The sequence below is a fragment of the Neoarius graeffei genome, chromosome 11 (genome assembly GCF_027579695.1).
Source record: "Neoarius graeffei isolate fNeoGra1 chromosome 11, fNeoGra1.pri, whole genome shotgun sequence".
In the NCBI taxonomy this organism is placed as follows: domain Eukaryota; kingdom Metazoa; phylum Chordata; class Actinopteri; order Siluriformes; family Ariidae; genus Neoarius; species Neoarius graeffei.
In genome coordinates, this window is record NC_083579.1 from 6860721 (window position 1) to 6884285 (window position 23565).

The following is a 23565-nucleotide window of genomic DNA, read 5'->3' on the forward strand; positions in this document are numbered from 1 at the left end:
CACCTTCCGCTCCACAAGACCTTTCGAAATAGCCCAGGCATGGCCCACTACAACTGCGGATCGGCCTGTTATTCGTGGTGAGTTTCAACCTCTTTCTGGAGCATTTTATTGATTTGACCTAGATTCTTTGTCTCAGGTCATGCTATACAAAGCGTCGTGAGAATACAGGTAATTAGGTCAGGTAAGCATCATCGCTTACCACAGGTGGTCGGATCCTGAACCATTGGTCTGTTGGTTGAGCGTGGCTATAGCTCATGTAGCCGGCTAGCTACATGCACCAAGTGGTGCACATATATTTTTGACCGATGCACTTGCATCAGTCTGGATCCATTCCTGATTAAGAGCACCATCACAGTCTCTGTGATCATTTAGCTTGGCTCTGATACAAACCATCCAAAGAGTCAACACTATCGGCTTATGGGAAGAGCTGGAAGAGTTGCTGAGGATAAATTCCTAGCAGCTGAAGAACTTTTATAAATCCAGACAAATAAAAAGGGCCTCAAAGATAACTAAAGATCCTTTATGCAGTTCTTCTCTAAATCAACTCAGAACCCGCAGATATGTGCACTTAAATGTGTTACTATTGTTGTTTTAGACAATATTTGGAAGTCGAATCTCCCTAAAGACTTGAAATGAGAGTTCTTTAGATCTACTGTTGAATTTGTGCTACTGTATGGCTCAACATCATGGACTCTGACCTGCCAACTAGAAAAAGCTCTCGATGGGACGTACACGAGAATTGCTAAGAGCCATCTTAAATGTTGACTAGAGAACATGCTCTGTAATTGAAGACGTCTGTGGAAACCTTCTAAGAGTAACTTGGAAGACTATGCCTAGCTGGTCATTCATGGCGTAGAAAAGATTAGGTTTTTAGTGATGTCCTTCTATGGAGACCCTTGCATGGCCAAGAACCAGTTGGTCTCCCTAAGAAGATATACATTGATCAGTTAGCAGATGATGGTGGGCGCTTAGTTGAAGACTTACCAACCTTGAGGGAAGACAGAGATGAATGGAGAGCAAGAGTCAGGAGAGTTTGAGAAATCCTCTCATTGTGATGACAATGATGAAATGTGTTAATAAGCAACTTAGCTGTAACACTTGATCGATGTCATTTCGGTCGTAAGTGCACCTTGGGTGCTGGATTATAAACTCCCTGGACAATCTATCACATTGTTTATAGACTGTCCATTCTGCTACTGTTTTTGACGAGTGTCCATTTCTCATCTCATCTCATTATCTCTCGCTGCTTTATCCTGTTCTACAGGGTCGCAGGCAAGCTGGAGCCTATCCCAGCTGACTACGGGCGAAAGGCGGGGTACACCCTGGACAAGTCACCAGGTCATCACAGGGCTGACACAGACAACCATTCACACTCACATTCACACCTACGGTCAATTTAGAGTCACCAGTTAACCTAACCTGCATGTCTTTGGACTGTGGGTGAAACCGGAGCACCCGGAGGAAACCCACGCGGACACAGGGAGAACATGCAAACTCTGCACAGAAAGGCCCTCGCCGGCCACGGGGCTCGAACCCGGACCTTCTTGCTGTGAGGCTACAGCGCTAACCACTACACCACCGTGCCGCCAGATTTAACATTGAACAGTGAAACCTGAACTTTGAACAAATAAGTAAATAGCCTAATGGACAAAATGATAAAAATCAGTCCTTCCTCTCATAAGATAGAAGCCTAACATTCCAGGGGCCTTAAAGCAGTCACCTTCTGGGGGTCATGTCCCTGTAGATATTACTGACCTCATTGTGATTTATGGGTATGTCTTTTTCAATCGAGAGGAGAAGGAGATCAGAGAGCCTCTCTTCTTTGCATAGGCTTCTGAGTACATTTTTCACAAGCTTTAGCTTGGAGAAAGACCTCTCCACTGTTGCAGTGGACACTGGAATCGTGGCATATATTCTCATCATTTCCTCCAGTGCTGGGAAGATGTCATGTCCACTGTTGTCTCTTAGCGTTCTTAAGATCCCCTTCAGTGTGAGAGTGTCTGGGAAAGAAGCATGGAAAACTCTGAGCTCTGTCTTCAGCTTCTCTTCTTCTCCTCCATAGAATTCACACAGTGTGTGAATAGTTTCAGTAGAGTCAGGACTCATGGCGTCTTTACCTACCCAGTTACTTGCCTTTGTCAAACTGTGGAGTGCACTGAGTACTTTGAAGGACTGTGTCTTCCCATCTCCCTTAAATCTCCTATGTAGTTCCTGAGAAAGAACATCAAGGAATGGATAGTCCATCTTCACTCTGTAGTACTCTTCCACTGATTTGAAAGAGTGGCTCTCTGTGACTGCAGTAGAACTGTGTGTATACTTTGCAGGAACCTTTCTCTGCCTTTTCTGTCCCGGGGGACTGTGGGGATGCTGATCCCAGAAGCCTCTGCCTTTTCTGTGGCACTCTTGAACAGTTTGGAAAACTGTTCTTCTGCTCTCAGATTGGATAAGGTATCCATGACTCCCCCAACAACACCATATGCAGTGGACAGGTCAATATCCTGGTTCTGCAGTGCATCAGATGCAACTGCAGTGACATCAAAAACTGGTGTGGCTATCGCAAGGCACAGTACGAACTCAGTCAATGACATTAAGGTACATTCTTGCATCACCAGCAGCAGTATCTGGAGGCTCGTGGACTGTTATATCAGTGAGGACCTTCACCACAGAATCCATCACCTTGTTGAGGGCCTTTAGTGCCTTCTCCCTACATGCCTGAACCGAACACAAAACGATTGAATGACACGTTCTCCAGGGTGCAGGTCCTGTTGGCATTTTACAAATGCTGTGTGTCTTTTTGTTGAGACAGTGAAGAACACATACAGCTTCTCTACAAGGTTGAAAAATGTGATGAAGTGCAGGCTTGATTTTGCACATTCAACCAAGACTAGGTTCATGCAGTGGGCATGGCAATGGACATATAGAGCCTTGGCATTGTGCTGCAATATTCTTGTTTGCAGTCCTTTGTACTGACCACTCATATTAGCAACGCCATCATAGCCTTGACCACGCATATTTTCCATCTCTAGGTCATGCATCTGTAACAGGTCCAGAACAGTTTTCTCCATCTCTTCACCTGTTGTGGTTGACACAGTACAAACTTGGAGGAAGCGCTCCTTGACATCCATTTCAAACACACAACGCACCACAAAGGAGACCTGCTCATAGTGAGAGACATCACTGGTCTCCAGGGGTGGATCTAGAAAAATATTTATGGGGTGGCAAGAGGGAGCAGGAATTTTTGAGGGGTGGCAACGTATTACAGACGTATATACAGTTAGGTCCATATGTATTTGGACACTGACACAAATTTTGTTTTTTTACCTGTTTACTGAAACATATTCAAGTTATAGTTATATAATGGACATGGACATAAAGTCCAGACTTTCAGCTTTCATTTGAGGGTATCCACATTAAAATTGGATGAAGGGTTTAGGAGTTTCAGCTCCTTAACATGTGCCACCCTGTTTTTAAAGGGACCAAAAGTAATTGGACAGTTGACTCAAAGGCTATTTCATGGGCAGGTGTGGGCAATTCCTTCATTATGTCATTCTCAATTAAGCAGATAAAAAGCCTGGAGTTGATTTGAGGTGTGGTGCTTGCATTTGGAAGATTTTGCTGTGAAGAAAACATGCGGTCAAAGGAGCTCTCCATGCAGGTGAAACAAGCCATCCTTAAGCTGCGAAAACAGAAAAAAACCATCCGAGAAATTGCTACAATATTAGGAGTGGCAAAATCTACAGTTTGCTACATCCTGAGAAAGAAAGAAAGCACTGTTGAACTCATCAATGCAAAAAGACCTGGACACTCACAGAAGATAACAGTAGTGGATGATCGCAGAATAATGTCCATGGTGAAGAGAAACCCCTTCACAACAGCCAACCAAGTGAACAACACTCTCCAGGAGGTAGGCGTGTCAATATCCAAATCTACCATAAAGAGAAGACTGCGTGAAAGTAAATACAGAGGGTTCACTGCACGGTGCAAGCCACTCATAAGCCTCAAGAATAAAAAGGCTAGATTGGACTTTGCTAAAAAACATCTAAAAAAGCCAGCACAGTTCTGGAAGAACATTCTTTGGACAGATGAAACCAAGATCAACCTCTACCAGAATGATGGAAAGAAAAAAGTATGGTGAAGGCGTGGTACAGCTAATGATCCAAAGCATACCACATCATCTGTAAAACACGGCGGAGACAGTGTGATGGCTTGGGCATGCATGGCTGCCAGTGGCACTGGGTCACTAGTGTTTATTGATGATGGGACACAGGACAGAAGCAGCCGGAGGAATTCTGAGGTATTCAGAGACATACTGTGTGCTCAAATCCAGCCAAACTGATTGGCCGGCATTTCATAATACAGATGGACAATGACCCAAAACATAAAGCCAAAGCAACCCAGGAGTTTATTAAAGCAAAGAAGTGGAATATTCTTGAATGGCCAAGTCAGTCACCTGATCTCAACCCAATTGAGCATGCATTTCACTTGTTAAAGACTAAACTTCAGACAGAAAGGCCCACAAACAAACAGCAACTGAAAACCGCTGCAGTAAAGGCCTGGCAGAGCATTAAAAAGGAGGAAACACAGTGTCTGGTGATGTCCATGAGTTCAAGACTTCAGGCAGTCATTGCTAACAAAGGGTTTTCAACCAAGTATTAGAAATGAACATTTTATTTACAATTATTTAATTTGTCCAATTACTTTTGAGCCCCTGAAATGAAGGGATTGTGTTTAAAAAATGCTTTAGTTCCTCACATTTTTTTTTTTTTTTAAAGATATTTTTTTTGGGCTTTTTGCACCTTTATTGGATAGGACAGTGTAGAGACAGGAAATGAGCGGTAGAGAGAGAGACGGGAAGGGATCGGGAAATGACCTCGGGCCGGAATCAAACCCGGGTCGCCCGCATTCATGGTATGGCGCCTTAACCACCTGAGCCACGACGCCTCCGTTCCTCACATTTTTATGTAATCATTTTGTTCAACCCACTGAATTAAAGCTGAAAATCTGAACTTCAACTGCATCTGAATTGTTTTGTTCACAATTCATTGTGGTAATGTACAGAACCAAAATTAGAAAAATGTTGCCTCTGTCCAAATATTTATGGACCTAACTGTATACTGAATATAATCACAGTTATCACAGTTTGATGACAAATAGTATGTACACACTACAAAAGGGCACGGGCTGCCATTTACAAACTCATACAGACAAACTTAATCTCATGCTTTTATTGTTCACGAAGAACACACATTCTCAGATGAGGTCTATACCGTTTCTGGACAGTTTTATACTGTATATGCAAAAGAACAGACACTAAAAAACAACAACAATAACAACACTGCTTCAAGTTCAGCATGATTTAAACCATTTACACCAGTGTCACATTTTATAGTTTTTTTTCTCACGCTTTGTAAAGGCTCACCAGTGAGCATAACATGAACTTGTCATGCCTACAACAGCTGAATGCGGCGATTTCCATGTTGCTCAGCAAAACGCTTCATATTACATGTATAGTTAGCTAAATAACGTTCTCCAACCTGATTTTTATCCTCTTAAAATCAGCATCGCAACTATGCTAGCACTGTTCATTCATTATAATTTTATTTCTTGATAGATAGCTAATCAGCTTTTACCCCTTTCCTCCCGTGTCTCCTTTCCTCGCGACTCCTGGCTCCCTCGCTTCACGCCTCTCAATTTTCCAAAACAACCAATCTCTGGCGTTATCTCGTGCTGCATTCGCCGCAGTCGGACATTGGAAATTCGCGCACGTAAATGTCAAATTGGCCGTAATTTTTCTTTGAATTCGTCGCTGCCAACTGGGGTGGCAGCAGGGGTGGCAAGGCTTTCTTTTAGGGTGGCATTTGCCACCCTATGCCACCCCGGTAGATCCGCCCATGCTGGTCTCGTCTATGAGTATGGAATAGAGTTTTGCCTCCTCCATTTCTTTTCTTATCTCTGCTCTTGTGAATGTGGCCAGAGCTTTTATGAGATCGTTTTGTGTTCGGTTCGACAGTAATGAAACCCAACTCTTTTTTTTTTTTTTTTCCCCACCTTTCCTCTCTTTTACACTTTCTAAATGTAGTTTCAGAACGCTGTCATACTGGCTGAACATTTTCACAAGTTCAAGGAAGTTGCCCTGGTTTGAGCTTGCAGAAGACTCGCAATTCATCACCCCTGAGAGCCTTTCCCTGTCGTGCGAGATATAAGATTGTCAATCAATCTAGTCAAAATTTCCCTGTTTCTTTGTTTCTCTCGCTCTCTCATCGCCTTGCCTTGAATGTCTGATACATCAAGAGCTGCTTGTAATGCACTCTTTTTGAAAGTGTTCCATCGCACCATGCTTGTTAAGTGGGCCTCTGAGTTTGCATGCTCTTGTATTTTCTCAAGCCCTTTTCTCCAGTTGTTTAACCCAGCCACTCTCCAAGCAGACTTGCTGTATTTTTCTTCATTAAGAAAAAGAGGACAGCTGAAGCAGTACATATCGTCCTTCCCTGGTGAGTATTCCAACCAGGGCCTAGTGTCATACCAGTGTCTTTGAAATGACCATCCATCTGCATTTTTGGGACATCTAAGTACAGGTTGGCAAGGTCCTCTATCAACACACATTTTGACATAGCTGGCATTACACTTAAGCTCAAAGGCTTGTTGATGGACAGGATCTGTAGGATACTTCAATGCCGCAATATCCGATAACACCTCTTCTCCTACATTACTTGTAGCTCCTTCAACTTCACTCTCATCTATGGCCTCATCAATAGCAGTGTCATCTGCTTCCCTTCCTGTGGACTCTTCCCCCCCCCCCTCCTCCTCTCTCACAGTTATTGCTTCTAAGGTCTCTTCCCCTCGTTTAGATGTAACACTGTCTGAAGCCTGTGTCCTCTCATGACTTCTGGTGCCAACACTTGGTTTTGGCCATACATTAAGAGGTCTGCTACCCTTTGCTGCTTCCTGGCGCTCCTTCTCTTTCCTTTTCTGTATCCTTTCTTTTTTCTGCATTGCGCTGCAGGCCTTATATTCACAGAGAAAGCTGAAATTACTATGTAATAATCTCATCTCATCTCATTATCTCTAGCCGCTTTATCCTGTTCTACAGGGTCGCAGGCAAGTTGGAGCCTATCCCAGCTGACTACGGGCGAAAGGCGGGGTACACCCTGGACAAGTTGCCAGGTCATCACAGGGCTGACACATAGACACAGACAACCATTCACACTCACATTCACACCTACGGTCAATTTAGAGTCACCAGTTAACCTAACCTGCATGTCTTTGGACTGTGGGGGAAACCGGAGCACCCGGAGGAAACCCACGCGGACACGGGGAGAACATGCAAACTCCGCACAGAAAGGCTCTCGCCGGCCACGGGGCTCGAACCCGGACCTTCTTGCTGTGAGGCGACAGCGCTAACCACTACACCACCATGCCGCCCGTTATTATTATTATTATTATTATAATAAGCATGCACAGTAGTAGCAGAGACAATAAACTTTAGATCTGTATCTCGGACTTGTAGCCTAAATCAGACCTGTAGTGAGGTAAATATCCGCCATGAACAAGGTGAATTTTATTTTGAAATTTAACATGGCATTTTATTTTGTATTTTATACTCGATTTCCTGTACCATGCAAACTTCTCTGTGCTGCTCGATGCGCCGTACTCCGACTTCCAGCAAAAATAGAAACTGACACATAACATTGTTTTTTTTTTTTCTGAAACATAACCCACATGGGGCGGCACGGTGGTGTAGTGGTTAGCGCTGTCGCCTCACAGCAAGAAGGTCCGGGTTCGAGCCCCGTGGCCGGCGAGGGCCTTTCTGTGCGGAGTTTGCATGTTCTCCCCGTGTCTGCGTGGGTTTCCTCCGGGTGCTCCGGTTTCCCCCACAGTCCAAAGACATCCCACAAAGACACAGTCCAAATGAATAAATTGAGCGTAGGTGTGAATGTGAGTGTGAATGGTTGTCTGTGTCTATGTGTCAGCCCTGTGATGACCTGGCGACTTGTCCAGGGTGTACCCCGCCTTTCGCCCGTAGTCAGCTGGGATAGGCTCCAGCTTGCCTGCGACCCTGTAGAACAGGATAAAGCGGCTAGAGATAATGAGATGAGATGAGACATAACCCACATTTGATTTGAGCACGTTGTGGAAGAGGTCGACGACTAGTTATATATACAAGAGGAGAATGTAAGCTTCCCGACAATATATGATACTTGCATGTACACCGAAGCACAGCTGAGGCAATCGATTGTGAACAGTAACAGGTCAGGTCACGTCAGTTAACAAGCAGATTATTAAACTACAGAGACTTATATTACTGTGTATTACAAATGTCAGTAGCCCTACAAACGCCCAAATGTGATGTACATACAGTTTGAAAGGGCTAACTGTTAGACCATAACTCACATATTCAAGCTGCCTCACTGTCACGTCTCCTCTGTTATCATTGTGGCAGCGCAGCGGCTTCTTCCCTCTCACTCCCATCCGCATGCCCCCTCTCTCTGCTCGAGCGGAGCAGCAATGGACAGAGAAGCGGCAGCTCAACGCACACAACGACCCCGTATTACAAGAAAATTGGTAGATTGCCATGGAGTTTTTGTACCGCCATTGTTTTAAACTTCTAACAGGACTGTATTATTTATTATTAGGATTATTATTATTTTAAAAGGGCAACATTTAATTCGAGGCAAAAAGGGCAGGGGCTCAAGCACCCCTAAAGCCCTATGTGTACACGTGCCTGGTAAAATGAATAGAAAATATAGTCAAGACATTTTTCTGGCCATTTTGAGCATTTAATCGACCCCACAAATGTGATGCTCCAGAAACTCAATCTGCTCAAAGGAAGGTCAGTTTTATAGCTTCTCTAAAGAGCTCAACTGTTTTCAGCTGTGCTAACATGATTGTACAAGGGTTTTCTAATCATCCATTAGCCTTCTGAGGCAATGAGCAAACACATTGTACCATTAGAACACTGGAGTGAGAGTTGCTGGAAATGGGCCTCTATAGAGGATGTGCAGTCACGTGACCCGTCCGTGTTTACTCCGCCATATTGGACGGCTTCAGGATGGATCCAGGGAGTAATCCCCAAGAAAATTCGGAAAATACCCCATCTACATCGCGCGATAACTTGTCTAAGTTTGTTCAGCATCTTGAAGGTGATGTGAGGCAGCGTTACGTGGAAAAGTGTTCCAGGTTGGGGATTGCAGATCCAGACAACTTGCTGCAATCCTTGTTCAGGGAAATTCGGAGCTGCGGTGCTGGCGATTTGCCCGATCTGGCCTACCACGACATTTACAATTTTCTTGTTAATCGTGAATCGTGTTACACTGGCAAAGCCCTCAAAGCTTACAAGAGCCTGGAAGCTTATAAATATTTTGTTGCGGGATGGGTATCCCGACTATACCTCTGGAAGGTTCCGAAGAAGAATGTCTACTTGATAACCTCATGGGTAAGTGGCATTAAGACGTTTATCATAAAGAGACTATGCAGGACGTTTTATCGCTTATTTAGTAATTTTAATACAGAATTTACTCTGATGAAATTATTCAGACACTCCAACGCCCCCCCCCCCCCCAAGAAAAAAATCGGATCTGCACGATTCAGCCGTGAAAAAGGTGCATCCGCCGTTTGCATCCCTGTTTAAACTCATAAGTTAACTGACTTTAACTGGCTAATGAGGCTCGGTGGTCGGTCAAGATTTTTAGTTTTCGCCATCCCTACTATGGATTGGCCTTTCAAAGGCATATATGAGCCAAAAAGATAAAACATTGTCATAGACTAGGCCAGGGTAGTAGGGCTAGGCATAGCTATTTTAAATGTTAGAGACTGTCTAGTTTCTAAGTATGCAGTTATCATTCAATCCGAAAATCAACTTAACAGATGTACTAGGAGTATTGAATTAGAAGATTACACCTACCTGATATGAAGTGTTCACTACAAATTCAGCTGGTAGAACTGGGGTACCAGTTTTCTCTTCGCACAGCGGACACCCATTTTGCACGTCTCTCCTCGTCTGCGGGGAATCTATAAAATGACGGGCCCTCCTTTTGGCCCTGTCTATCGGTACAACCAAATGCTGAACAAGATATAACCATTCTCGAAAGATCTACTCCCACACACTTGATAATTAGAACCACATTAGCAATGTATAGAGTGTATTTCTGATTAGTTTAAAGTGATCTTCATTGAAAAGAACAGTGTTTTTCTTTCAAAAATAAGGACATTTCAAAGTGACCCCAAACGTTTGAACGGGTAAAGGGCGCTGTGCTGAGCTGTGAAATGTCTGACACAAGCACAATTCACAGTTCCCACCAAACGCTGTAGTAAATCCATGCGGGTCGGTTCTGACCCATGTGTGTAAACTTGATGTAGAATTACAAAAGCTGTGCTCGTTCATAACTTAAGAAAGGAAAAATAAAAATGATGATTTGTGCTAAACAAAAACAAGATATTTACTGCATATTTGGAAAAGTAAATGACAAAATGAATTTATTTCAAAAGTATATCATAGAAACAGGGTGGCACGGTGGTGTAGTGGTTAGCGCTGTCGCCTCACAGCAAGAAGGTCCGGGTTCAAGCCCCGTGGCCAGCGAGGGCCTTTCTGTGCGGAGTTTGCATGTTCTCCCCGTGTCCGCGTGGGTTTCCTCCGGGTGCTCCGGTTTCCCCCACAGTCCAAAGACATGCAGGTTAGGTTAACTGGTGACTCTAAATTGAGCGTAGGTGTGAATGTGAGTGTGAATGGTTGTCTGTGTCTATGTGTCAGCCCTGTGATGACCTGGCGACTTGTCCAGGGTGTACCCCGCCTTTCGCCCGTAGTCAGCTGGGATAGGCTCCAGCTTGCCTACGACCCTGTAGAACAGGATAAAGCGGCTACAGATAATGAGATGAGATGAGATCATAGAAACACTCAGCCATACATGAAATAACCTGGAAAATGAATGCAGGTCGTTTTTGACCCATGTTGTGCATTAGAAGGGTAGCGATACAAAAAGGGTTTTTATTCAAAAAGTAAGAAAGGAAAAAATAAAATAAGGATGTATGATGATCAAAAACAAGTTAATTGAGGAATACTTTGAATACTGAATGATGGAATTAATTTATTGCAAAAATATAGAAGATAAAAACTCAGCCGGGTCACTTTTGACCCATGTTTTGCATCAAAGGGTTAACAATGGACATTGTCACAAAGCAGCCGGATATGAGGTTCTAATTTAAATTAATAACTAATGAGCAAGCCAGAGGTGAAGGTGGCAAGGAAAAACCCTGGAGAGGAACCAGGCAAATTATTTCATTAATGACCTGCCCAGGGTGAACCCTGCGTCTTGCCCAAAGTCAGCTGGGATTGGCGCCAAATTCCCCCATGACCCTGATGGATAAGTTCTATAATGGATGACAGGATGCTCTGTTCTCTTTGAAGAGGTTATGTCATTATTTTAAGTGAATAATTCATTATTCTTCTTATGTTCTTATCTTGAAATCTCATTTTTTTTAACCTTTATACTAGACTCAAGACTAATTTATTGAAGATTAGCTTATTATTATTATTATTATTATTATTATTATAACTGGGCGGTACGGTGGTGTAGTGGTTAGCGCTGTCGCCTCACAGCAAGAAGGTCCTGGGTTCGAGCCCCGTGGCCGGCGAGGGCCTTTCTGTGTGGAGTTTGCATGTTCTCCCCGTGTCCGCGTGGGTTTCCTCCGGGTGCTCCGGTTTCCCCCACAGTCCAAAGACATGCAGGTTAGGTTAACTGGTGACTCTAAATTGAGCGTAGGTGTGAATGTGAGTGTGAATGGTTGTCTGTGTCTATGTGTCAGCCCTGTGATGACCTGGTGACTTGTCCAGGGTGTACCCTGCCTTTCGCCCGTAGTCAGCTGGGATAGGCTCCAGCTTGCCTGCGACCCTGTAGAACAGGATAAAGCGGCTAGAGATAATGAGATGAGATGAGATTATTATAACTCTTACTCCACAAGATAGTAAGCAAGCCATCCACATCCAACACCCATCCACCTGCTGTTTGATGCAGTTCTCTAATCAGCCGATCCCTTGACAGCAGCACGATGCATCAAATCACGCAGATACAAATCAAGAGCTTCAGTTAATGTTCACAATTTTCAAACATCAGAATGGGAAAAATTGTGATCTCAATTTTTGTGTGACTTTCTTTCACTGTGGCATGGGTGTTGGTTTGAGCCAGATGGACTGCTGGTTTGAGTATTTCAGAAACTTCTGATCTTCTGGGGTTTTCACACACAACAGTCTCTAGAGTTTACACAGAATGGTGCGGAAAACAAAAAACATCATCGAGAGAGTGAGTGACAGTTCTGTGGGTGGAAACAAACGCTTTGTTGATAAGAGAGGTCAGAGGAAAATGGACAGATTCGTGGTTCGAGCTTTTTTTTTTTTTTGCCAGGAAGGATATAGTAACTCATATAATCACTCTTTACAACCGTGGTGAGCAGAAAAGCATCTCAGCACGCAACAGGAGAAAGAAGAACACATTGGGTTCCACTTCTGCAGCCAAGAACAGCGAGCTTAGAATCAAAAACAGGTTCCTAATAAAGTGGCTGGTGAGTGTGTATGCATCGAATTGGTAATTCACTTAGAATTACTTAGATTGGCTGAATTCCATAATGTTCATAGCACTTATTTAAATAACGGAAAGTGCAAACGTAATTCAAACTATTCTGTACAGATAACGACCATGCCAGGCACAGGATGACAAAAGATAGTATATAAATGCATTTTTCTATGTTGTTATAAAGTGGAGCAAGTAAGCAAGCGAACTTTGCCATCACATCATCAGTTCCTGAGGGGGGAAAAAAACCCTGAAGGATTATCCAGGACAAAATTCAACAACCAGTTTCCTTTCTCCTCTTATATATGTCGTCAAGTACACAGCCGGTCAGGCTTCTACACGCTCTCCTGGCAGATTTCAGCTCTCAGCACCTTCCGATAAGAACATTTTCATTTTCTGCAGAGAACATTCTCAAAATTCCTCTCGCTACTGTCTCTTATCAGTCTCTTATAACTCAGAGACATGAGAATATTAAAACCCAGAAGCAGAACCCCAGAGCCGGGTGTATAAATATCCAGAGGTCCAGCGGCAGAGCCAGGTTTAGCCTGGGCATGCAGAGACAAAGCTCAAGGAAGAGGAATTAATAAACCAAGAACAGAGACCTCAGGCTTTGGTGTATTAAAGCCTTTTGGTGACAGCTGAGGTCATGTGGCTATTAAACCAATAAGAAATCGATGAGTGAGCAGCATACCAAGCAGAATTCAGTAAGAGGTTCTGGACTCCAATGATCAGGAACACACTGATTAGTTCGTTGATCCAGGATATTCAGAAATTATACTACAGCGCTGTTGAATTCTTCTCCATCCTGATTGATCAATGTTAAAAGTCTCTCATCTCATCTCATATCTCATCTCATCTCATCTCATCTCATCTCATCTCATCTCATCTCATCTCATCTCATCTCATCTCATCTCATCTCATCTCATCTCATCTCATCTCATCTCATCTCATCTCATCTCATCTCATCTCATCTCATCTCATCTCATCTCATCTCATCTCATCTCATTTTCTTCTGCTTATTCGGGGGCCAGGTCGTGGAGGCAGCAGTCTGAGCATGGAAGCCCAAACTTCCCTCTCCCCAAACACCTCGGCCAGCTCCTCGGGAAGAACACCGAAGCGTTCCCAGGCCAGCCGAGAGACATAGTCCTTCCAGCGTGTCCTGGGTCTTCCCCGGGGCCTCCTCCAATGTTAAAAGTGTTGAATAATTTTGTACGACATCACCTTTGACAGTTATTCTGACTCTAATTCAAATCACAGGTTTATATTAATGTGGTTGTTCTACTACGAGATCAGCAATCCTTGATATCCTTGTTTTCTGGATGTTTATTATTAAACATCTTTGAAACGAGTCTCCAGTGTCCGATGTAAAGCTATAACTTAAGAGTTCAGACATCTTCAGGACAGAAGGCGTTACGTTTCTCTGTCGCATGAGGGGGCGGCACGGTGGTGTAGTGGTTAGCGCTGTCGCCTCACAGCAAGAAGGTCCGGGTTCGAGCCCCGTGGCCGGCGAGGGCCTTTCTGTGCGGAGTTTGCATGTTCTCCCCGTGTCCGCGTGGGTTTCCTCCGGGTGCTCCGGTTTCCCCCACAGTCCAAAGACATGCAGGTTAGGTTAACTGGTGACTCTAAATTGACCGTAGGTGTGAATGTGAGTGTGAATGGTTGTCTGTGTCTATGTGTCAGCCCTGTGATGACCTGGCGACTTGTCCAGGGTGTACCCCGCCTTTCGCCCGTAGTCAGCTGGGATAGGCTCCAGCTCGCCAGCGACCCTGTAGGACAGGACAAAGCGGCTAGAGATAATGAGATGAGAAGCAATGAGCTATCATATAAGTGAGAACAGGAAGTAAGTGCGTTTGCTGACCTTCAACAACGTTAAAGATGGACTTCACGGTTCTGGAGAAAGATTGTTGATATTTGAATCCAGCAGCCAAACAAATCCACACCTCCCTTCAGTGCTACTTCAGGTGCTCCACCTCCGTCCCACCCCAAAATTCATAATCTAAAAATATCTAATCAAAGACTGAGCAGTAATGCCTGACATGGGCAGTGAAGATGGTGTAGAGGTTCCAACCTTCAAAACACAACTGAGTAAAAAAAAAAAAACTAGTGAGAGTTAGTTGTTTAGATAGTTTTGTAAAAACTACAGTGAATGAAGAGAGGGCTGGAAGTTTGTAGCTAAGCAAAGAAGGAAGCTAACGTTACCTAGGATAGCATTTGGAATTACGCAACAATCCAAACATGTTAGCAAACTCGTTTTTGAGATCTTTGGACAAATACCATAGGCTAGTTTGCACTTTAGTGATCATAACGGTGCTAGGGGTGGAGTTTATTTATAGCAACAAGAACGGTGCTAGGGGGCGGAGTTTAAAAGTCATGCAATGGCGTTTGAGTCCAATCACCTGAGTTGATGACCGAACAAGAACGAAATTGATAAGCTGGGGTTTGGGAGCAGAAGCGCCCCAGTAATACTTGGGGAAAAAATACTTTTCTGGACCTACCTCATAGTAGAAACTCACTTAGTGTCTTGACTGAACGATTTTTCTTCCATCAGACACTTTACCTTTCAAACAATCACCACAAATACCACCGATTGATTGACTCATTGACATAAATAATAAAAAAGAACAATAATAATAAATACAGTACTCATCCCCGCCATGCCGTCAACCCCGTAATAACCCTGCTCTTACCTTAGCAACCGTCACCATGGCGGCAAAGTTTTCCATTTTAGGTAGTCTATCTTGCTTCATCAGAACAACAACAGAACACTTATTTCGTTTGTTTGTTTGCTTTTTAATGTCACAAGTCTCCCAGGATCATTTACTGTGTGTCACACTTGAGCGCAAACACAACATACAAAGTGTACATCTTTCACAGATGTTTTTCCAGCTGTTCCACTGCGAGGCAAGCCACGACCCAAATCACAAGCAACTTTTACAAGCCTTTTCCACACCACTAAATTTTGCACTCCGACATCATTGTTTTCTCAAGAACACGGAGATCTGAAGGAGGATGAACCGGACTTGTGGCAGGAAGAAAGAAAACGTAGCTTAGATTTTGCGAAGTGCTTTATATGATTAGGTTTGATTCCCGTTTTCCGTTTTCACGCCAATCTTATACATAGGATAAGAGTGGTTTCTTCAACTATTCTGTTCAACTATTTTGTTTATTCTCTAAGTGCATGCATAGACAATATAAACATAAGCTAGCATTAGCACTAGCCTGCATACTTTTCTGAATGAGCTCATTCATTCATACTGTGGTTTTGAAAGTTTTACAGACTTAATAATTAGAGGATTTCAATTAAACAGATTTTTAAGGATCAATTATAACCTGTTACAGACGACGGGCTCATTTTTGCTGGAGACTCTGAAACGCTAATGGCGCTACAAATTAGCCAAGTTAGCGCTAGTCCTAAAATGGCCGTGGTCGTGGTTAGACTTTAAGCTTTTGGTAGCACAGAGGGTGAGTCAGCAGCCCACTGTTTCAAATCTGAGAGTTTTGAAGCAGCAGTCATGGATCAGGTATCATCATGGCAGCCGTGATGATGATATGTGCACTAAATTAATTTATTAAATGAACATATTGGCAACGTACACACACAATAACATTTAAAGTGTATTAAAGCTGTAGCTTGAGGTTTCCAAATCAGAAAACAGTAAAGGGTCGTCCACATAGAAAGAAAGTGATTTGGTCGTTGTCCACCGCTTTGTAACTGACAGCTGGTTGCTAGTGAACACTCCACTCTCGAGTGTACTTGTGTGTTTTGATGTTTCAAAACTCGTCTTCGACTCGTTCAGTATCATGCTAGCTGAATGGACGACATCTGATATCCCACTCAATGCCAGCCAATATTATTTAAATATGTCGCACAGATCCGTGATGTATTTCGTCTGAAGAATGCAAGTTTTTCAACACGAGATGATAAACTTCATATCTTCAAGCCAACATGTGATTTTCTTTTTTTTATATCGACACACTGACAAACAAGTGGTTAGCACTGTTGCCTCACAGCAAGAAGGTCCGGGTTCGAGCCCCGTGGCCGGCGAGGGCCTTTCTGTGCGGAGTTTGCATGTTCTCCCCGTGTCCGCGTGGGTTTCCTCCGGGTGCTCCGGTTTCCCCCACAGTCCAAAGACATGCAGGTTAGGTTAACTGGTGACTCTAAATTGACCGTAGGTGTGAATGTGAGTGTGAATGGTTGTCTGTGTCTATGTGTCAGCCCTGTGATGACCTGGCGACTTGTCCAGGGTGTACCCCGCCTTTCGCCCGTAGTCAGCTGGGATAGGCTCCAGCTTGCCTGCGACCCTGTATAACAGGATAAAGCGGCTAGAGATAATGAGATGAGATGAGACACTGACAAACAAAAAGTCTGCAAATTTATCAAAACAACTCACTCATCAATTTCTTCACCAGTTACATACATATGTTATTTAGCAGCTGGGAGGTCCGTATGGTGAAATACCGTGACCGAGGTCTTAAAAGTACTGAGCGAGACCCTTTGGGCCGAGGTCAGTATTCCAGGCTGAGGTCACGGTATTTCACCATACGGACCGACCTTAAGCTGGTAAATAATATATATATTTTTTTCTTTACCAAATTCTAACAGAAAACGAGAGCGCCCGAAAGGGAAAACCGAGCCGAGCCGCCATTTTGAATCCTCATTCACGGCTGTAATGCAAATGGCTTCCTCCTCGGTATACAAGTGCACTTCCATGGCAGGAAAAAAAATATATTTTGCCGCATATGTAGTCCCCTATTTACACAAAATTGAGTCATTCAGGATTCAGCCCTGTTTTTGCTCGGCGTTAGCAACAGTTACAGGTTTTTAGCTTTCTCCTGAAATGTTTTCTTTTATTTCTTCTTCCACAGGGTAGTAAAACTCGCTTTCACTGTGAACACTGTCGTTATCGCTATCCATGCTGTAAAATTAACGCTATTCTCCTGAGAAATGCTGGCAAAAATTTATAAGATTTTTGATAATCTTATAAATAAATCTTATAAAAAAAAAAGATAAATGTTGACAAAAAATTCTACTATGTTTGTTGTTGTGAACGAGCGAGTCGCCAGAGGTCCGTAACCGGGGTCCGTATTGTAGGATACGGACCCGCTCGCTAGCCAATCAGAGCGCAGGATTTGATGGAAACCGCACCGCGAAAAAAATAAAGAGATTTATGTCATGGTTTTGGTTCTCCATGTCCCGGATGGAGCTTGGATGAAAAACAGGAGTGGCGTATTTCCCAGTAAAACACTCGTGTCCATATAATATAATAAATTACATAATGGAATTAAATATCGATATAAATCCAGGGGCGGCACGGTGGTGTAGTGGTTAGCACTGTCGCCTCACAGCAAGAAGGTCCGGGTTCGAGCCCCGTGGCCGGCGAGGGCCTTTCTGTGTGGAGTTTGCATGTTCTACCCGTGTCCGCGTGGGTTTCCTCCGGGTGCTCCGGTTTCCCCCACAGTCCAAAGACATGCAGGTTAGGTTAACTGGTGACTCTAAATTGAGCGTAGGTGTGAATGTGAGTGTGAATGGTTGTCTGTGTCTATGTGTCAGCCCTGTGATGACCTGGCGACTTGTCCAGGGTGTACCCCGCCTTTCGCCCGTAGTCAGCTGGGATAGGCTCCAGCTTGCCTGCGACCCTGTAGGACAGGATAAAGCGGCTAGAGATAATGAGATAAAATGACAGTATGTATGTTGTACAAGACTACACTTTGTATATTAGGCTAAACTGTAAATGTTTCCCAGCCATATGTGCTTTGCAACAAAGACTAAACAATAAATAACATGTTCACTAAAAATTTTTTTTAATGTATAATTTTATACCTAAAGGGGTTTTGTTGTGATTGTGTGTGTGTGTGCAGGTCTACTTTTGTTCCAGTTTTTAATAGCTACTATACCGAGACTACAGTCCTAAAGAAATCTACAGCATGTAGAATGTTATATGGATTGGTCCTGGCCCAATTACCAGTCACTCTGATACAATTACGCCCCCTGTTGGTGACAGAATTAAATATTGACTGAAAAAAATTTTTCTGAAAAAGTGAATATTAAAAGTAAGCAAGAGCTGGAAGCATATAAGCACAAGATTGATTGATTGATTGATTGATTGATTGATTTGGGGGGGGGATTCAGGTTTTACTGTGTGGACAGACAGAAACATAAGGACTATTTAACAAATAACAAAATATATAATTCCTGACTATGAATTGAACTAGACATAAATCCCATCAAGCCCATACTGTAAATCCCAAAGCTACACTCCAAGCCTGTGTGCCTTGGATTCAGTCTTGAGATTGATGTATATTATACACTGAACAACAATGGTGTGCATGGCAGGGTTGCAAGGAGAAAGCCACTGCTCTCCAAAAAGAACATTGCTGCTCATCTGCAGTTTGCTAAAGGTCACATGGACAAGCCAGAAGGCTATTGGAAAAATGTTTTGTGGATGGATGAGACCAAAATAGAACTTTTTGGTTTAAATGAGAAGCATTATGTTTTGAGAAAGGAAAACGCTGCATTCCAGCATAAGAACCTTATCCCATCTGTGAAACATGGTGGTGGTAGTATCATGGTTTGGGCCTGTTTTGCTGCATCTGGGCCAGGACGACTTACCATCATTGATGGAACAATGAATTCTGAATTATACCAGCGAATTCTAAAGGAAAATGTCAGGACATCTGTCCATGAACTGAATCTCAAGAGAAGGTGGGTCATGCAGCAAGACAACGACCCTAAGCACACAAGTCATTCTACCAAAGAATGGTTAAAGAAGAATAAAGTTAATGTTTTGGAATGGCCAAGTCAAAGTCCTGACCTTGATCCAATGGAAATGTTGTGGAAGGACCTGAAGCGAGCAGTTCATGTGAGGAAACCCACCAACATCCCAGAGTTGAAGCTGTTCTGTACGGAGGAACGGGCTAAAATTCCTCCAAGCCGGTGTGCAGGACTGATCAACAGTTACCGCAAACGTTTAGTTGCAGTTATTGCTGCACAAGGGGGTCACACCAGATACTGAAAGCAAAGGTTCACATACTTTTGCCACTCACAGATATGTAATATCGGATCATTTTCCTCAATAAATAAATGACCAAGTATAATATTTTTGTCTCATTTGTTTAACTGGGTTCTCTTTATCTACTTTTAGGACTTGTGTGAAAATCTGATGATGTTTTAGGTCATATTTATGCAGAAATATAGAAAATTCTAAAGGGTTCACAAACTTTCAAGCACCACTGTAAACGCACGTTTGAGAAGTCACGTGAGGTGTCGATAATAGTGATCACTTTCACCGGTGTCCACCATTATCGACACCCTGTGGGATGAAGTGATATTTACAACTGTTATGGATCGATCTTTCTGTAACATTGTTGAAGTAGATGAAGTACTTTTAAAAAAAATAATAAAAGTGCTGTGATTTATGATAATTCTTTTTCTGATTCGTAACAATGGAATGTTTATAGAGTATTTGGAATCCTATTGCGATGAATAGAATTAGACCAGAATTAAATTCCTAGCAGATAAAAAAATGACATGCTTGAAATATTCAGATTTTTCTATTCCATTCTGAACATTTTTTTTTTGTAGTTTGTTGTAAATATCTACCACATATTACAATATCAGGAGACATTTTAAATTTTGGTTCGAGGAATGATATGTGACCTTTGACCTGGAGTTTCATGTGGTTACAATATCAATTCCCTGTTGACATTTATTGGTAAACTACAAAACTAGAAATTAATACGAACAACAACGAATGATGAACAAAATGTGATCTACGGAAATATTTAGAAAGCGGAACAAAAAGATTTTCTGACACGAGTTAAACATTATCAGTTCATTTGTTTATAAACATTAGAATTTCTTCCACATTTACGTAAATACCGACATCGATATATTTATATAAAGGTGTTTTGTACTGAATATAAGCCTATGTAAAACAAATTTTAAATAAAAACTATGTTCTGTTAACTGAATACCACACTTTTTTTTTTTTTAAATAATAATAATCATCTGGATGTTGATAACTGTGGACAAAGGTGTCGATAATTGTGGAACGGTGTCGGTAACTGTGGACAAAGGTGTCGATAATTGTGGAACGGTGTCACGTGTTCTGATACACTAAATAATTGGGGATCAACTCGTTTTTTCCCCAGTGGAAGTTTGAGTAACTATTCATGCACAGTTTACGTACTGAAAGTCTTTTTTTACTTTTGCAACAGCCAAAAGATCGTTAAGATGTCGATAATTGTAGCCGCCGCTCGACTACTTATTTTTAAAGCTTGCATTTTTAGTAATTGCCCCCATGGTTCTTAGACATGGCCTCTACACCAACACAATACAATATTTCCTGCATCCTAGTCCAATACTTTAAACACAAAAGTTTTACAGCACACACAGATCTTTGGGGTTGAGACTTGATCTTAGGAAAAGGAGGAAGGGAGCAGTGGGCCTGGGTCTTATCCAAAGTCTGTCCCTTATCCTTTATTCCCCATCCACTTCCTCATTGCCTCGGGCCCTTATCAACACAGACTGCAGGACAAACATTATCTTCAAGCATGATGCCTGTTCATCCATAGCTTTATGCTTTATGTCCTGGTGAGGGCGCCAAAGGACCAATGTGCTCTATGGAAGGCCAACGAGATGAAAACCACAGCTAATTTCCTTCAGAGCCATACAGCCCACAACACAGCCCACATGTACTGCATATTCGCGGTTCATCATAATAATTTTCATGTTAAAACATATGACGTGAACGTGTTCTTCATTGTCAAATTTTAAAATGAGTATAAAGATTGTACAGAATGTCTTTGTATGCTATAGCATTATAATTTCCCTTCACTGGAACTAAGAGGCGCGGCATGGTGGTGTAGTGGTTAGCACAGTCGCCTCACAGCAAGAAGGTCCTGGGTTCGAGTCCAGCGGCCGACGAAGGCCTTTCTGTGCGGAGTTTGCATGTTCTCCCCGTGTCCGCGTGGGTTTCCTCCGGGTGCTCTGGTTTCCCCCACAGTCCAAAGACATGCAGGTTAGGTTCACTGGTGACTCTAAATTGAGCGTAGGTGTGAATGGTTGTCTGTGTCTATGTGTCAGCCCTGTGATGACCTGGCGACTTGTCCAGGGTGTACCCCACCTTTTGCCCGTAGTCAGCTGGGATAGGCTCCAGCTTGCCTGCAGAACAGGATAAGCAGCTAGAGATAATGGATGGATGGAACTAAGAGGCCCAAACCTGTTCCAGCACGACAATGCTCCTGTGCACAAAGTGAGCTCCATGAAGACATGGTGTGTTAAGGTTGAAATATAAAATAAATAGAACAAATTCAAATAAATCAGGACCTGAAAATGAAATGGAGGAAAATTTTAAAAGAAAAGAAAAAATAATAGTTTGATGGTTTTATTTAATGTTGGTCCTTTTGTTAGAGTTAACTTCTGTTAATGGTGGTGAAGTGGTTAACACTGTTGCCTCACAGCGAGCAGGTTCTCGGTTTGAACCTGGCAGTCGACCAGGGCCTTTCTGTGTGGAGTTTGCATGTTTCCTATCGTACCACAGTCCAAAGACATGTGGATTCGTCAAGCTGGCTACTCGAAAATGTCAATAGGTGTCAGTGTGAGTATGAATGGCTGTCTGTCTGGCTGTTACCCCTTTTTCACCAATAGAGAATGGGTTCTTGAACTGGTTCCGTTCAGGATTCTTTGAACCTTGGTGCCAGCTAGTGAACTAGCCCACGTTTTCACCAGTTTTGAGTGGAATCGTTGTAATCAAGGATGCATCATGAACGGAGGGCATGGCACAATTCACAACAGGAGTAAACAGTAGTTGCAAGATGGCAGAATGCATTGATTACCTCCGAGCTTTTGTTCTGTTATTGCAGATATTTGTTTTCGGTCCATTTTTTTCTGAAGATGTTTCCTTTTCGTTGCGTTCTCGATTCCATTGTGCTCTGCTTCCTCTCAGAACTAATGATGCCCACAGATGTCATCATGGATCAAACTGGAAAAATCAGCTATATTTTGGTACCAACTTTTCAGACTCTGAACCAATTAATTTTTGGTCGAAATGCTCTGAACAGGTCAAAATTTGGTGTGCGAACAAGAGCGGTACCCATTCTTTGTTGGTGGAAAAGGGGTGTGTGTTAACCTTGCGATTGATTTGCGACCTGTCTATGGTATACCCGGCTTCTTACCCAAAGTCAGCTGGAATTGGCTCCAGCTTCCCCGTGACCCACAATGGGTAAACGGTATAGATAACAGATGAATGAACTTCGTAGAAATGTAGTTGCTTTTTATTAAGATATTTTTTTGGGCTTTTTGCACCTTTATTGGATAGGACAGTGTAGAGACAGGAAATGAGTGGGAGAGAGAGAGATGGGGAGGGATCGGGAAATGACCTCGGGTCGGAATCGAACCCGGGTCCCCGGATTTATGGTATGGCGCCTTATCCACCTGAGCCACAACGCCCTCTTTATTTATTTTTTAAGCTGATTGCATCATATTTTTCGCTTTGAGTTTTTTTCTTTGAAGTTCACTGTTTTATTTTATTGGTCTGAAATAGATTGCTTTTTTAATCATTCATTCATCAAGTAAGCATTTTGTAATCATTCAGCGTTGCTGTAGATCTGAACCGTAATGCAAGGAATACACCCTGGATGGGATGTTAGTCCATCGCAGCTACTGGTACATTTTTTTGGAGGTGGGAGGAAACCTGGAGAACCAGGAAGGAACCCACATGACATGACACAACAGCAACATGTTCCACACAGACAGTAATTCAAACTCCGAACTGAACCAGTGACCCTGGAGTTGTGACCTAGCAAACCGCTGTATGACCAAGCTGCCTATTTAAAGTCTGTCTGTCTTTTTCTTTTCTGAATAAAGCCATGGCCTAAAGGTTAGAGAAGCAGTTTTGGGATCAAAAGGTTGCTTGTTTGATTCCCTGGATCAGCAGGAAGTGCTGAAATGCCCCTTGAGCAAGGCACCTAACCCTCAACTGCTCCCCAGGCTGCTCTGGGTATG